At 40.2% G+C, this 15,523-nt stretch overlaps 1 long non-coding RNA gene across 1 annotated transcript; it reads left to right on the forward strand.

Moving 5' to 3' along the window:
* The first annotated feature begins 978 nt into the window (after positions 1-978).
* On the forward strand, positions 979-5,032 carry LOC135039862 (uncharacterized). Its single transcript, XR_010233837.1, has 2 exons — positions 979-1,155; positions 4,588-5,032. It is a non-coding gene; the product is annotated as an uncharacterized LOC135039862 (long non-coding RNA).
* Positions 5,033-15,523: the final 10,491 nt, after the last annotated feature.

Raw genomic sequence — 15,523 nt, forward strand, 5'->3', positions numbered from 1 at the left:
TCTATTATTCTTTTGCACGTTATTTGACTTTTTATTTAATAAAAGCACTTAAGGAATTCCCAGTTGTCGTGGTCACGCCCTCGGGCATTCTTTGCTGCTGTCAATACGTATGTCCAGGAGTCACATAGCTCCTCCTAAATTTAAGTACCCGTCAGCCCCTACAACTGAGGCTCCCAGTCACGGTCTCCAGCCCTCAGTTGTGACAGCATGTAAGAAAGCTCAATCATGCCTTATCTGTCTAAGAAAGAACCCAGGTAAGACTGTCCCAGCACCAATTTCCCATATCCCACATACCTGAGGACCTTTCCAGGCAATACAGATAGACTTCATCCAATTACCACCCTGTAGAAATGTCAAATATGTACTTGTTTGTGTTGACATCTTCAGTGGTTGACCTGAGGCCTAACCAGCGGTAGCCTGCACAGCACATTTCACAGCTAAGAAACTAGTACAAGAATTTGTATCTAGATATGGTATTCCAGAGATCATTGAGTCAGATCAAGGCACACACTTCACAAGTAAGGTTTTCCAAGTGATGTGTAGGATCATGGGTATAGAGTCCAAATTCCATTGTCCTTATGGACCCCAGGCAGCTGGACTCGTGGAGAGAGCTAATTATACCATAAAGAATAAACTTTCCAAGGTCATAGAAGAGACAAGCCTAAACTGGATAGAGGCACTGCCCATCGTACTACACAGTATTAGAATGACACCCAAACCTCCTCTCAGTCTGTCCCATTATGAGGTGTTATTTGGAAAACATCCCAACCTGATGATAGGCCCAAAAGAAAGCCACTCCACCCTACATGATCTAACCACAAAATATGTCCTAGACTTGCATGAACAATTCAAACAAATACACAAGGGACTAATTCTCTCTAAAGGTGCTAATCAAAGTGACTTGAAATGCCATGATGTGAAACCAGGAGAATTTGTAATGGTTAGAAATTACTTACGCTCTGGTTCATTTGTAGACAGGTGGGAGGGACCATACCAAGTATTGTTGACCATGCCCACGGCAGTAAAGGTTGCAGAGAAATCGGCTTGGATACATGCATTGCATTGCAAGAAAGTGACTGAGGACGGGAAGAGCAGAGTCCCAGAAAAAGCCTTGCAGGCTCTGTTTGAGGAACCCCAGTAACCAGAGACTAAGAGGTAATAAAAATGGCCTGGTTTGGTAAGATGTATGTTGAGAATGATGTGGGACAGTCAGTGTTGCTAAACCCCAATCAGGTGAAGAAAAGATCCAGATGGGCCATCGAGATTGGAGTATCGGTTGTAAGCCTGGGAATAATCATATGGATGGGATTACTGACAAGGATGACTGAGGGCCCAGGGAAGGGTCAGTCCGATAAAGTGCATGAGGTGGCTTCCCCAGAGGCTATGTCTCTGATGACCTTTGAGGAGGTAATACATCCTTATCCTAGTCATGTACCTCTCATCACACCCCTAGACACTAGAAACGAGAGGAAGAAAAGAGAGGCTAAAGAGGTATACCCAAATAGATGTCAGCAGCTACCCCCAATAGCCAGATGTATTTGTAAATATTGCAGACGGAACCCTGAACAAAGATGTATAGATTGGTGCCACGATAACCCATTGCTCTTTGGAGGTGCACGCACAGTCAGAGCCCCCATAGAACAGACCAAGTGCCACAAAATGGTAAATGTGTATAGATGTATCTGTACCCACTGTGGGAGAATCCCACAGAATGATTGTATAGTATGATGTTATGAAGGTGAGGAGAGGAATCAGACACAACACTCAGACACACACCATACAATCCATGATCAGGAATGGCTCCCCGAGGAATGAGAAAATAAGAATCAGAACACGATAAGTGAAAACCCCTATGAGGGCCCAGTGAGAAAAGCTAGAGTATATGAGAGGAACACCTTTGTAGAACTGGCCCCAGCTGCCGTACATAGTAATGCTTTCTGTGTAGTACCACCCAAACATGTAGGAGAAGCTTATAAGACCTGCTTTATATGTATTCCAATAACAATAGAAGAAATGCAGAAGATAGAATTGCTACCAGGGAAAATATCACCTTTATAGACATTAACATGGAAACATTAGGGACCAATAACCCAGAAGATAAAACCGGGCAGTATCACACCACTAGGTATAAGCTGGAGATCCAGCCTAGTATATCTGAAAAGAACTGTTGGGATATTGTTGGTGGTAAGCCACAGTTTGAGTCTTTAGGGGTTACCCCAAAGTGTACTTCCTTGATAACAATAAGCAGCCCTAGAATTGATATATACATGCCCATGGGCTTATTTTTATATGTGGTAATATTGCATATTCTTATTACCCAGTAGATCACATGGGTATTTGTTATTTAGGTAGACTCACTTTTGTAGCAGCTCGTGCAAACATAACTACTTTGGAGTCTCATAGTAAAGAAAAAAGATCTTTAGATCCTGATTGCCGATCAGATTTACTATTACTTAGCAAGGCACAATACTCAGCATTAGCCTTTTCACTCATAGGAGTCCCAGGACTCAGCCTGTATAATACAAGGGTGATAAATAGCACAGCTTGTGGATTGGCTAAAGCCATAAATGCCACCAGTACGGCTATTGCTCTTATAAATGAAGAACTTAGAGAAGTTAGAGATGGTATGATACAAAATAGGGTAGCCATTGACTACCGGTTACTTAAAGCAGGAAGTGGTTGTGAACAATTTAAAGGAATGTGTTGTTTTAACATCTCAGATAATTATAATCCCATTGAAAAGGATAAGTTGTTGCAGGATATGCAAGAACATATGACCCAATCGGCTGATTGGGACCCCTTCAGATGGATGGGAGCCAGAATTTAAAAAATTGCTTTACCAAATATTACACTGTTATAATTCTTATAATCTTTATAATTTATGTAACAATCAAATGCCTGCCTGTCCTTGGACGCTCGTGTGAAAAAATACTCACACGGCCCGAAAAGAAGTCACGGAGCAAGCTTATGGTAATGATCCCAGTTACCTACACTTTAGTAGCCACACATAGCAATATAGTAGTATTATCACACATAGCAATATAGTAGTAGTATCACACATAGCAATATAGTAGTATTATCACACATAGAAATATAGTAGTATTATCACACATAGCAATATAGTAGTATTTATCACACATAGCAATATAGTAGTATTATCACACATAGCAATATAGTTGTAGTATCACACATAGCAATATAGTAGTATTATCACACATAGCAATATAGTAGTATTATCACACATAGCAATATAGTAGTATTATCACACATAGCAATATAGTAGTATTATCACACATAGCAATATAGTAATATTATCACACATAGCAATATAGTAGTATTATCACACATAGCAATATAGTAGTATTATCACACATAGCAATATAGTAGTATTTATCACACATAGCAATATAGTAGTATTATCACACATAGCAATATAGTAGTAGTATCACACATAGCAATATAGTAGTATTATCACACATAGCAATATAGTAGTATTATCACACATAGCAATATAGTAGTATTTATCACACATAGAAATATAGTAGTATTATCACACATAGCAATATAGTAGTATTTATCACACATAGCAATATAGTAGTATTATCACACATAGCAATATAGTTGTAGTATCACACATAGCAATATAGTAGTATTATCACACATAGTAATATAGTAGTATTCTCACACATAGCAATATAGTAGTATTATCACACATAGCAATATAGTAGTATTATCACACATAGCAATATAGTAGTATTATCACACATAGCAATACAGTAGTATTATCACACATAGGTAATATAGTAGTATTATCACACATAGCAATATAGTAATATTATCACACATAGCAATATAGTAGTATTATCACACATAGTAATATAGTAGTATTATCACACATAGCAATATAGTAGTATTATCACACATAGCAATATAGTAATATTATCACACATAGCAATATAGTAGTATTATCACACATAGTAATATAGTAGTATTATCACATAGGTAAATTATCAGAAATATACTCTTAATAGGTGCTTACATGCTCATGCTCCAAATACACACACACAGTGAGAAGGAACCACAACTTATCGCTAGGTTGAAGAAGAATAGAACACATTATGTCGCTACCTCTTTCATTTCCCTCATCTGTCCAAGTTTTTTGGAGAGTTGAGACTTTTCACATCGATACTCAATGGACTTATGCCGGCGATTGCATCCAGAGAACGGGTTTTCCTTTTCCTATCTCATATCTCACACTACTACACTCATTTGGGGAAAATTAAGTTAAATACGATGAATATTTGATTAATTATATGTTGTGTTTAGAGATTAAACAAAAGGCAGGAATGATGAAGAAAAATCAAATATACATCTGTCTTGCCTCAGAAATTGTGCTTTTAAACATATGGCATTTTAGCATCGGTAATTAATATCTCAATTCTAATATAGAGGTAATTCTCCAGACAGTAATGTTTTCTTCTAGACCTTTGTGTTCTATCACCTGACAGAGAGTTCGTATCTATCAATAGAGACCCTTGTATTTAGATAACCAGAACTTAATGACATTTTATGAGGTTTTTATGTCAGGAGAAAGAGGACATGATAATGAATATCTGATGGACCTTTGCTTTGGACAAACAACATGCCATGATGAACAAGAATGACCTTTATGCTGACAAGACCTACTGAGAAGTCCAATTGATGTGAATGGGAGATCCAAGACTCATGGAGCCAGTCTGCCATCTTCAGGAGAAGATCGGGCCGTGCAATTAGCTCAACTGACCATCTTTGGCACTTCCGGTTATTCCCCGTCAATCATTCCATGTTCCCCATGATATCTAGATACACACCCCATTGATTAATCAGTTATGAATTATTGTATAATCATGTACTATATATATATGTAAACCTAAATGTCCTGAAGACACAGGTATCATTGATGAAGTCTGTCTTGGGTCACGCTCTTCTGCACAGAATAATGGGCGTGGCCTCTTATTTGATAATAAATTGTATATGCTGAATATCATTACAATGGAGACTCCCTAATTCTTTTATGATAAATAGACATTATCAGGAGCGACTGATCCCGGGGACAGCAGAAGCTGCTGCACTTTCTCTTTCCTTCTGCTCTGGTGCTGGTGCTTTCCCTGCTCTCATTGTTCCCAGTCACTGTCCCACGGCACATGGGATAAAAGTAGAAGAGGGATTCAGCCTATATACACCAGAGCTTCTTTATATCTATCAGAGGAAGGATCTCTACCAGAAGAATGGTTATAGCACTGTTATATAACAGCATATATTATCATTATTACAGGCTGCTACTAGTAGATAAAGTCAACCTTTCTGTCAAACTTGACAGTTGTTAACGCCCCCTTGCCCTAGGACCCGCCCCCTTTTAATATTAAATGATAGTGTTTTATATCGCTTAATATAAAATTAATATAAAATTTATAGTGTTCGATATTAAACCGTATTAAAAATTGTCGCGTAACACCAGTCGCAGAGTGTCGCGCAACACCCCGTCGCAGTATGTCACGCAACGCGGCGCGTCAAATCAGGCGGATGAAAGATGCATATTACACAGTGTTAAAACCAGGTAGTTTTAGCGGTATTGATAAATATTATGGGTCGGTTAAAAATAAATTTAAAAGATCCGACGTAAGAAAGTGGTTACAAGAACAAGACGCCTACACGCTGCACAAGCCAGCAAGAAAAAACTATAAAAGGAACATGATTTGTGTATCGGGTATAAACCAACAGTGGCAATGCGATTTGGTCTCGCTGATAGATTTGTCAAAATACAACGATGGCGTTAAATACATATTAACAATCATCGATATATTCAGTAAGAGGGTGTGGGGTGAAAGTCTGGCCGCTAAGAATGCAGCAACAGTCGCTAATGCTTTTGAAAAAATATTCCAGCGCGGTGATGTGCCGATGAAGCTACAAACCGATAATGGTAAAGAGTTTCTAAACAGAAGCCTAAAAAAGGTGTTAGAAAAATACGGTATAAAACATTTCACGACCAATAACGATGTGAAAGCGGCTGTTATAGAGCGCTTCAATAGGACTTTAAAAACACGCATGTGGCGCTATTTCACGGCAAAGAATACCTACAGATATATAGACGTTTTACAAGACTTCATACGCAGCTATAATAACACATACCATAGAACGATTAAGTGCGCTCCAAACGATGTGAATGACTCTAACGCGTTGAGTGTCTTCAAAACGACCTACGGTGATTACTTTAGAAGTAAGAAAGCCCCAGTTTGTTTAGGAATCGGTGACCACGTCCGTATTTCTAAATATAAGGACATATTTCAGAAAGGTTACGAACAGAGCTTTTCTGAGGAGATTTTTGTTGTACATAGTGTGAACACTAAAGGGATTAAACCGCTTTATAAGTTGGCAGATCTGTACGGTGAAGTTATAACAGGTAGTTTTTACCCCGAAGAGCTTCAAAGCATACCAAAAAACTATAACAGAGTTTACAAAGTGGAAAAGATTTTAAAAAATAAGACGGTCAGAGGCCGTAAATACGCTTTAGTCAAGTGGCGCGGTTACCCCGCAAAATTTAACAGTTGGGTCGCAGCATCGGTGATAAAAGACATATAAAGATCATCAGTATCTAACAAGACGAGCGATGGATGACAAGTCGTTCTACATAACCTTACCCAGCAACGCATCGGCTGTTACCTTCCCGCAAAATAAGATTTCTAACTATACGACAAAGTTGGCTAAACCGATAGACTTAAATGGCGAATGGGAAGTGGCACTTACTGAGATACAATACCCGCATACGTGGAATACATTGGATTTACAAGATTGTAGACTGCAATTATCATGGGATGGAACGGCGGAACAGCCGGTGGCGAGAGTCGCGAGTTTGTGCATTAAACCCGGTTTTTATGAGACAATCGAAGCGTTACTGAACGTAATCAACGCTGAAATTGTACAACTGAAACTGGACGTTGGATTAAGACTAACGTATGATCCATTTGCACGCGTTGTAACATGTGACAGTAAACTGTTGTATCAAATCCACGCCGGTTCTAAGCTGACATGGATACTGGGTTTACAACCTAAAACTAATATTTCTAAACCATGCGCCGACATCAAAGGCGGCCAATATACGATGTACGTGTACACAGACATTATCGAACACCAACGGGTCGGGGATAGTTATGTACCGCTACTTCGCACTGTTGAAATGAAGGGTTATAACAATGAGGTTGTCACAATACGATACGAGAAACCCGATTACGTACCATTGTGCAAAACACATTTTGACACGATAGCCATAGAGATAAAGAACGACCAAAACGAGAACATGGCATTTAAGTTTGGGAAAGCGATCGTGAAGCTACACTTCAGGCGCCGCAAAACTGAATTTTATTAACTAAGCAGAATGGTCGCTGTAAAAAATTATGGCGATCCGGGACTCTATGCGCAATATTATAAAACTCAAGCCGGTAATGGATTACCAGGTTTTCACGGCAGCGCATACATGTACGGCTGCGGTTTAGGCGGTATTTTTCGAAGTCTTTTCAGAAAAGCTGTTCCTCTTTTCCGGAGAGGTTTAGAGTTGGCTAAACCGCATATGAAGACAGCGGTTCGTAATATAGCGAAAGATGTTATCGGGCAAGCCACAACGGCCGTTGTGAATAAGATACACGAGGCGAACCAGGCAAAGCAAGACGGTTCAGGACTAATATATACAAGAAAAGGCGTGTCTAAAAGAAAACGGAAGCGTATGATAACGCTTCCGCCTTGGGACATACCCTTTTTAAATAAAAAACAGAGACGACGCAACTCAAAGAAGAAGAGAAAGCCGAAGAGTGCCGTTGGTGATATTTTTTAAACATGTCTTTCATACACCACGAATCCGTTGAATGTGCAAAAACAGAGCTGGATCTTTTTGACGTGCCCCCGACACAAACTAGCATAGAAAAAAGTCTATACGTCGAAGTTCAACCTTTAGCGGCGTTATCCGACACAGCACCGCTTGAATTTTATATAGCAGCCAGCGGTGAACACTACTACGATCTGAACAATACGCTGTTGTACGTGACATGCAAGATCGTACGAACCGATAACACGCCGATACCGCAAGGTGCGCGGGTCGCGCTTATTAATTACCCAATAGCGACCTTATTCAACCAAGTGGATGTAACTCTGGGCGACAGGCTCATATCACAATCCAACAATCTTTACGCATACCGCGCGTACATTGAGACTATATTAAATTACAGCTCGGACGCGTTGTCAACAAAACACACAACAGGACTATTTTACAAAGATGTGGATGGTGAATTTAACAACACGGCGCTGGACGGCCCGAATACGGGATTCAAAAAACGAGCAGGCGCAACAACGCAGAGTCGCACTGTTGAACTGCTAGGCCCGCTTCACTGCGACCTTTTCCATCAACATAAACTAATTTTAAACGCCGTTGATCTGAAGATTAAACTAACCAGAAACAAAGACGCATTCTGCTTAATGTCATCTGAGGCGGATGCCTTTAAAATACAGATCACAGCTGCATCCCTGTTCGTGAAAAGAGTTCAGGTCTCACCGGCCGTGCGGATTGGGCACGCGCAGGCTCTGTTAAACGGTAACGCGAAATACGCGATTGACCGCGTTGGGATGAAAATCTACAGCGTACCAGCAGGCAGTAGAGTATTTAATCTAGAAAATTTATTTTTAGGACAAGTGCCGAAAACAGTTATAGCCGGTTTCGTGGATAACGAATCATTTTCAGGAATACATAACAGGAACCCCCTGTGCTTTGAACACAAAAATGTAAGTTTTGCGTCCCTTTATCTGGATGGAACGCCGCACCCCGCCAAGCCATTTCAACCCGACTTTGAAAGCGGTAATGCTGTAAGAGAGTATATGTCACTCATACAGATCACAAATAAGCAGAAATCTGACAATGGTATACTGATTGACCGCGAAGAGTACATCAGGGGCTACACGCTATTTGCTTTTGACCTTTCACCAGAACAGGAGTGTGGAGAACACCTTTCCCTGATAAGAACAGGCAATCTACGTGCCGAATTCCGCTTTGCAGAAGCGTTGGACCGGACAGTCAATGTGATAATATATGCTCTATTTGATAACATCATCGAGATTAATCAAAGGCGCGATGTGCTGTACGATTATCTATAAATGAAATAAACTAACACTATGCTGCTGAAAAAATGAACACATTACAGATAAACTGTATTCTGTACGCCGTGCAAAGCACAAGGCATATTTTTAAAGGAACGTATCCGTGCGATATGTTGCCGGTCAGTAAACTGTCGCAATACCCCTGCGCGTTTGTAATCAATACGCATAGCAGCGGGCAGCCGGGTGAGCACTGGCTGGCCGCTTATTTTAACGAACAGCGTGAATGTTACTTTTTTGATTCTTACGGGTTAGCCCCTGACAGCCCCCTATTCCCAAAAGCGATAATAAATTTTTTAAACTTGAATTCAAAAAGTGTTTATCACCAAAATAAGCAGTTGCAAAATTTTAACAGCACCGTTTGCGGTCAATATTGCATATACTTTATATTTTACATGTGTAAAAAATACAAATATGTGGATGTACTGGCCCGTTTTAGTGATGACACAAAACGTAATGATTGTTTTGTTTCAAATTTTGTAAGACGACTCCCAAGAAGCCATTGTCTGAGTCATTATGAATATAGATATATACAGAATTGTGTAACTTGTAACCAACGCTGTGCGTGAAGCGTTTTATGTACAACGTGTCATAACTATGACACGTTGTACATAAAACGCTTCACGCACAACGCTGTGTGTGAAGCGTGTTACGCACAACGTTGTATTGTTTGTGTAACTTGTAATCAACATTCTGTTTGATACGTTTTATGTACAACGCATCATATCTATGATGTTTTTCTAATAAACAACGTTGTTTATTAAACTTTATATCGTGTGCTTGAAATTTCTTCCGTTTACAGCAATAGAAACAAAGAACAAAACGTTGTTTTATAAAGCATAAGCATATTTTATTGATATATGTATATATATATATATAACACGGTAAAGATGCATTTAAAACATTACATAAAATATTATTGACATAAGTTAAACATTGTGGCGCAAAATACCAACACAAAATACAGTGTATAAAAATAATATAAATTAGTTATATGTTATAGTTTCAGCCACTGTGAATCCTGAAATAGATTTACGGATCTTTTCCTAGGCAGTAAGTAACCGTGCGGTGTTGTTAAACCTGGGGGACTTAAAACATTTATTCGCCCTTTGTTAAGGGTTTGTAACGACATGGGCGATGTCACAGCGCCATCAGAGTCATCCTGCATCTCAGCTTTTAATCGTTCTAAACACATTCTATTCCCCGCATTGGCTATGACGGTTGAGGGAATATTCAATTCAGACATAGCCCGCATAAATTCAGGCCAACCATTCGGTATATTACGGATCGACACACCGTTACTTTGCGTGATGCTTCTTATTAAATCTAACATGTTGGAACCAGGCACAGTGACACCTTTGTACAGAAACTCCCCTTTACTGTTCCAGTCTGTGATGTGTTTAGAGCGTGTCATTTTACTCAATAGTATTTCACAGTTTTTCTTATACCGGTCATTAACACCGCTCAAAAGCTCATGATAAACAGCATCGGGGGCAATAGGCTGTGTCGTATTATTTGATTCATCAACAGATTTTGCAACGGGTGATAAAAGAGCTAAAGTTGACATTTCACTATCAGCCTGCTTACTCAACACCAGGTATCTCTGCAACAACATTGTATATCGCTTTGCTTTTTCATATTCTGATAAATCATTATTCTGTAGTATTTTCACGATCTCTACATCTAGACCGTGCGTTGCTGTTTTACGTATGTCGTCGCTGTTCGTTTTATTATGTAAACGTTCTATCTGATTCTGAGGCACCAGATACATTTTCTCAGCGTACTCCATCAGCGATTAGACAATAGTCCTGTAATTAGCGGTATAGCAAAACCAAGCAGCGAGCCGATAAAACCACCCGACTGTTTAACCAGAATCTTCTTTTTTCCAATGGCACATTTCTTATTACAAAGTGATTTTATAAGCGCACGCTTCTTTTTAAGGTAGTTCAGCTGCCGCTGAGACAGCGGTATTTTGCCTTTAAGCGTGTTGAGCGCTATCTCACAAATGGCCGTGACTAAATCGTTTGAAGCGTTGGATAAAATAGCATTTCTTTGGATTGGTGTTGCTTTAATTAACGTTTTTAAAAGCACCCAATTACGTCTTATCCGCCCCGACATGTTCACCGTTGTTAGAATGGCAACAAGTGACTAAAGGTTGTACTGTTATAGCTTTATAGAACCACGCTTCTTAATGACAAAAGCGACAGGCTTGTCTGGTGGGAATAAGCCGCTTCGTAAACGATAATCGTCAAGAGCGTTGTTTCTTAAATCAACCAGCAAATACCCATAAGGGGCAGCCGTCGCGGATTCATAGGATTCGAGAAAAAAACGATGTTTCGATGGGTACATTTGTCTAGCCAGAATGCCCACCTGCATTTTATCCCTGGGGTTTTTGAACAGGACCATATATTTTGTGTTTAAATGTATAGTTCTGCTCTTTTTACCTTGACAAAATATGTTTTGGACAAGGTACAGGATACTGAGATTACGATGATGTACATACTTTGTGAAAGCCTTCTCAACCTCAGAATTATTACTTGCCGCGTCCATCAAATCATCAATCACTGTTAAATTAACCTTATCAGGGGGAAAAAGTTGATCATCGCTAAAAGACTCTGGTAACCCCTCTATAAAGCGCGTACCGGGGTAATCACGCAGAAGTTGGTCGTATATAGGTTGCCAACAGGTGTAAAACCAAACAACATTATCAGGTACATGAGTCATATGTGTTGCAGCGTGTTGCAACAGCGTTTTGACAAAATAACTTTTACCCGAATTGGACGGCCCCGCTAAAATACATGAGAAAGGGTGTTGAAATCTGGTGTCCATCTTAATAGCCGAACGGCAGTGTTGTGAAGTTGTCCGTAAGAGACCGTTTAGTATAAACACACCTTTGCGTCTTCTGCAAAGTACGCGTCTCTATCTGCCAGCACTTTTTCACACGTACTATACCGGGTTGACGGATCACAACCTTTTTCTGGTCATCGCCTTCGGGGTTTAAAGGATAATCTAAGACCAGTTCTTTCAGGCTGTCAAAGTTAACGTGCTGCGCATTATCAACATTGAGCGTTATACCTTTAACTTTTAAACAGGTCTTTCCGTTGTTTAGTCGATAGCCGTATGACTTGGGACCGGCTGAGACAAATTCTGTTATATGTGTGCCTGTGGGCAGTTCGCTGGTCAACTCACCTAAATAATCACCCAATGGCGGGCTCCAGTCACCGGGTCTACTGACAAAAATTACAGAATCGGTGTCGTGATAAAGACATCTATCTTGTAATCTATACAGTAGTTTGTACAGTTCAACACGTGCATAAGCCGTTGTAAAGATGGCTATAGTTACATTTGAAATTGCACCCCTGGTGTAATGATCTTTGGAATACTTCCAATTTACCATAACTGTATCATCGTCAATAAAATCCAAAGCGGACACGTCATAGTACGGTAAGAACGCGTATTCAAAAAGTTTGTCGGGGTCAGTCACTAGACACGTATTGGGCATGTTGCTACGTTGACCAAATTTACCCCATAAGGAATTTAAAAACAATTTTGAAATTTGTCTTTTAGCGGGGTTGATTTCTATGTGTTCGGGTCGTAAAGACACGCCTTCATTTTTTTGATAGGCGTCTATATACTCTTGGCGTTTCTCGGCGTCTGTACACCATTCGGGATAACCAGAGGCCTCTTGTTTATCCCTGAGGTGCGTTTTAATGTAGCCTGAAAACAATTTGTCAGATCTCTCATCAAAATGCCACACCTCATAGATTTTACATACCTTGTAACCCATTTCTACAGCCAAGTTTAGTTCCACGGTACACCATGTACCGATGAGCGCACGTTTTTCTGAATCATGAACGCACGGCTCAGTCTGTCCAGACTCAGCGCATGTGCGACATAATGGAAACATTAACTTGCCGCCCATTTTAACCGGCAGAACCGGAAAGAATAGGCCACGAGGTGGGTAAACTTTAACCCTGGCAAAACCGAAATACTTTGTGACATCACCAAAGTCCTTATAAATAATGCGTGGGTGCTGTATAGGATACGTTTTGGTTTTATTAACATACGGATAGAGGCTGGTGAAATCAAAATAGTGTATTTTTTCATCACAGCCTGTTTTGTGATACAGCTTTATGGCGTTTGTGCGCCCGCCATAAAGAGCATCACGTGGCTCCAAGGGTTCGGGTAAATCTTTACCCTTCAGAAAAGCCTGTAGATCCGCATCAGAATCTAGCATAGACTTCCATTCACAACCCCAGATTTCACGTATCTGAAATCCACAACGTTTAAGGTAGTGCAACTTTACCTGCGTCTTGTGGTGTAATTGACCGTAGGTCGTTTTAGTCAGTTTGTTTTTATCATCGGCGTTGTAACAAGCACCACAGCCGTGGTAAAAACAACCTTGGAATTCAAATGCAGTGGGTGTTCCGTTAATCACGGCATAACCATCCAGGCTGTATTTACCAACTTTCTTCTCACCCCCTTGTAAAGCGTGTCTTATACTCACCCCTTCTTTGTGTTCTATGTACATTAACCACTGTATGGCGGGCGTTGAGTAACGCTTCTGCGTCTTGTGATAGTTATCACCCGGTACAAGCGCCAGTGTCTTTTCCTGTAAAAATTTACACCGGTACATGGCCATGCATACGCTCGCCAACGTGACTAATTGAAAAGCCTCGATGTGACGTTTAACCACAACCTTTTTTTTTTTCTTTGTTATTAGAAACTCCTGTTCTGTCATGGCTATAACAGCAGATCTGAAAGCATCACAAGCTTTTTGTAATATTTTCACATCGTCTTTACAATATCGCACGAGCTCTTTTTGAAAGTTAAACGGTTTGTGTACGCACTGTTTATACCAAGCTGTAAACTCAGATAATTCATCAGGCATCATGTATTGTGGACCAAAATACTCTATTGACGGCATAGTTCCTATGTAATTTTGGTTATCAGCTGTGTTAAAAAAATGTGGGAAATAACCTTTGGTACCGTCAAACCCCATCGCCTTTGGTAACTTGCTAAGCCGCATGGGTAAAAAATTTAAAGAGTCGATAAATCTTATCTTCAAATCTTTTACCGTGATGCACATTATGTTGCCGCCTCTAGATAATAATTCAATCTTTAATTTCTCCTTAATCAGCTGGCGCAGCACAAAATATGCATCATAGCGACCTGCATTATGGGCTATGAATGTGTAATGCTCAAATTTTGGTTTCATGAACGTCTTTACAAAGTCTTCGATACACGCAACACCCTTAAACTCCCAGTCTTTCTCACCCGTTAATGTTAAAGCGTAACAGTAGTTTGGTATGTGCACACCCGTCTCCTGCATACACTCAAAATCATAAAAGATGTATTTCTTTGTGGGCTCTTCCGGCTTGATGGTTTGTATATAGCACAAATGGTTCGAAAACCCATCAACGAACACCTTACAAATGGGGCACTTTAGGCCTCTGCAGTTATGATCTGTTCGCCTGTAGAGACAACACTTGTCACAATATACATGTTCAAGACAGGATATTTTGTGATCAAGAGCTAAAGCTTTGTGTAGCTCTAAACACTCGTTTGATCGACAAAATACCCTACACACCGAACACCTTAAAGCCGTCACACCGTCGTCAATACAAGCCGGCCTGTGACAAGCCTTACAAAAGAAAAGACAATCGTGATTATTTCTATGATGGTAAGCGCTATGACAACGGACGCAGTAATATCGGGCACCAAGAAACGCTTTGATATCGAGTATCCCATAAAAGTGACAATCGTGATATAGCACAAAGATCGTGTCTTTGTAACGACTGTCTGCACTGTAGTATTTCCAAGACCCTTGACTGTAATAGAGGAGATTGATGGATACTTTTAAATAATTTTCAAAAATTGCAACATCGCTAAAGCTGACCGCTTTATCAAGCGGCAGATTCAAAGCTTTATGTAGTTGGATCGCTCTCTCCTGTATTACATGATCATTGGCATTGTTACCTTTATCCAGAAGTTTACAGACGCTAGCGGCCAAACACAGGTTATTACCTACGCGTCTGAAGTCATAGAGATATCTCTTTCTTTTATCTATTATTAAACTTTGGGGCAGGCGCTGTAAACTACGCCCAGTCAAACCAGACCCTGCCCTGTTTTTAAAAATACTGATCACAAATCTTAAGCCTGTGGATAATAAGAATTCAGCGTTACTTTGAAGCGTGTTTGTAATCTGATTCAAAAAACTGGCAGCGTCTAATGTTTCTTGCGGCTTACGATGCGAATAGATGGCATTGTGTAACCCACCCCCCTCCAATCTAAGCTGAACGCGGTCGGCCGGATCCACGCCCGCAAGGACACCATCGAGCATGGCCTG

The sequence above is a fragment of the Pseudophryne corroboree genome, unplaced genomic scaffold (genome assembly GCF_028390025.1).
Source record: "Pseudophryne corroboree isolate aPseCor3 unplaced genomic scaffold, aPseCor3.hap2 scaffold_718, whole genome shotgun sequence".
Taxonomy (NCBI): Eukaryota; Metazoa; Chordata; class Amphibia; order Anura; family Myobatrachidae; genus Pseudophryne; species Pseudophryne corroboree.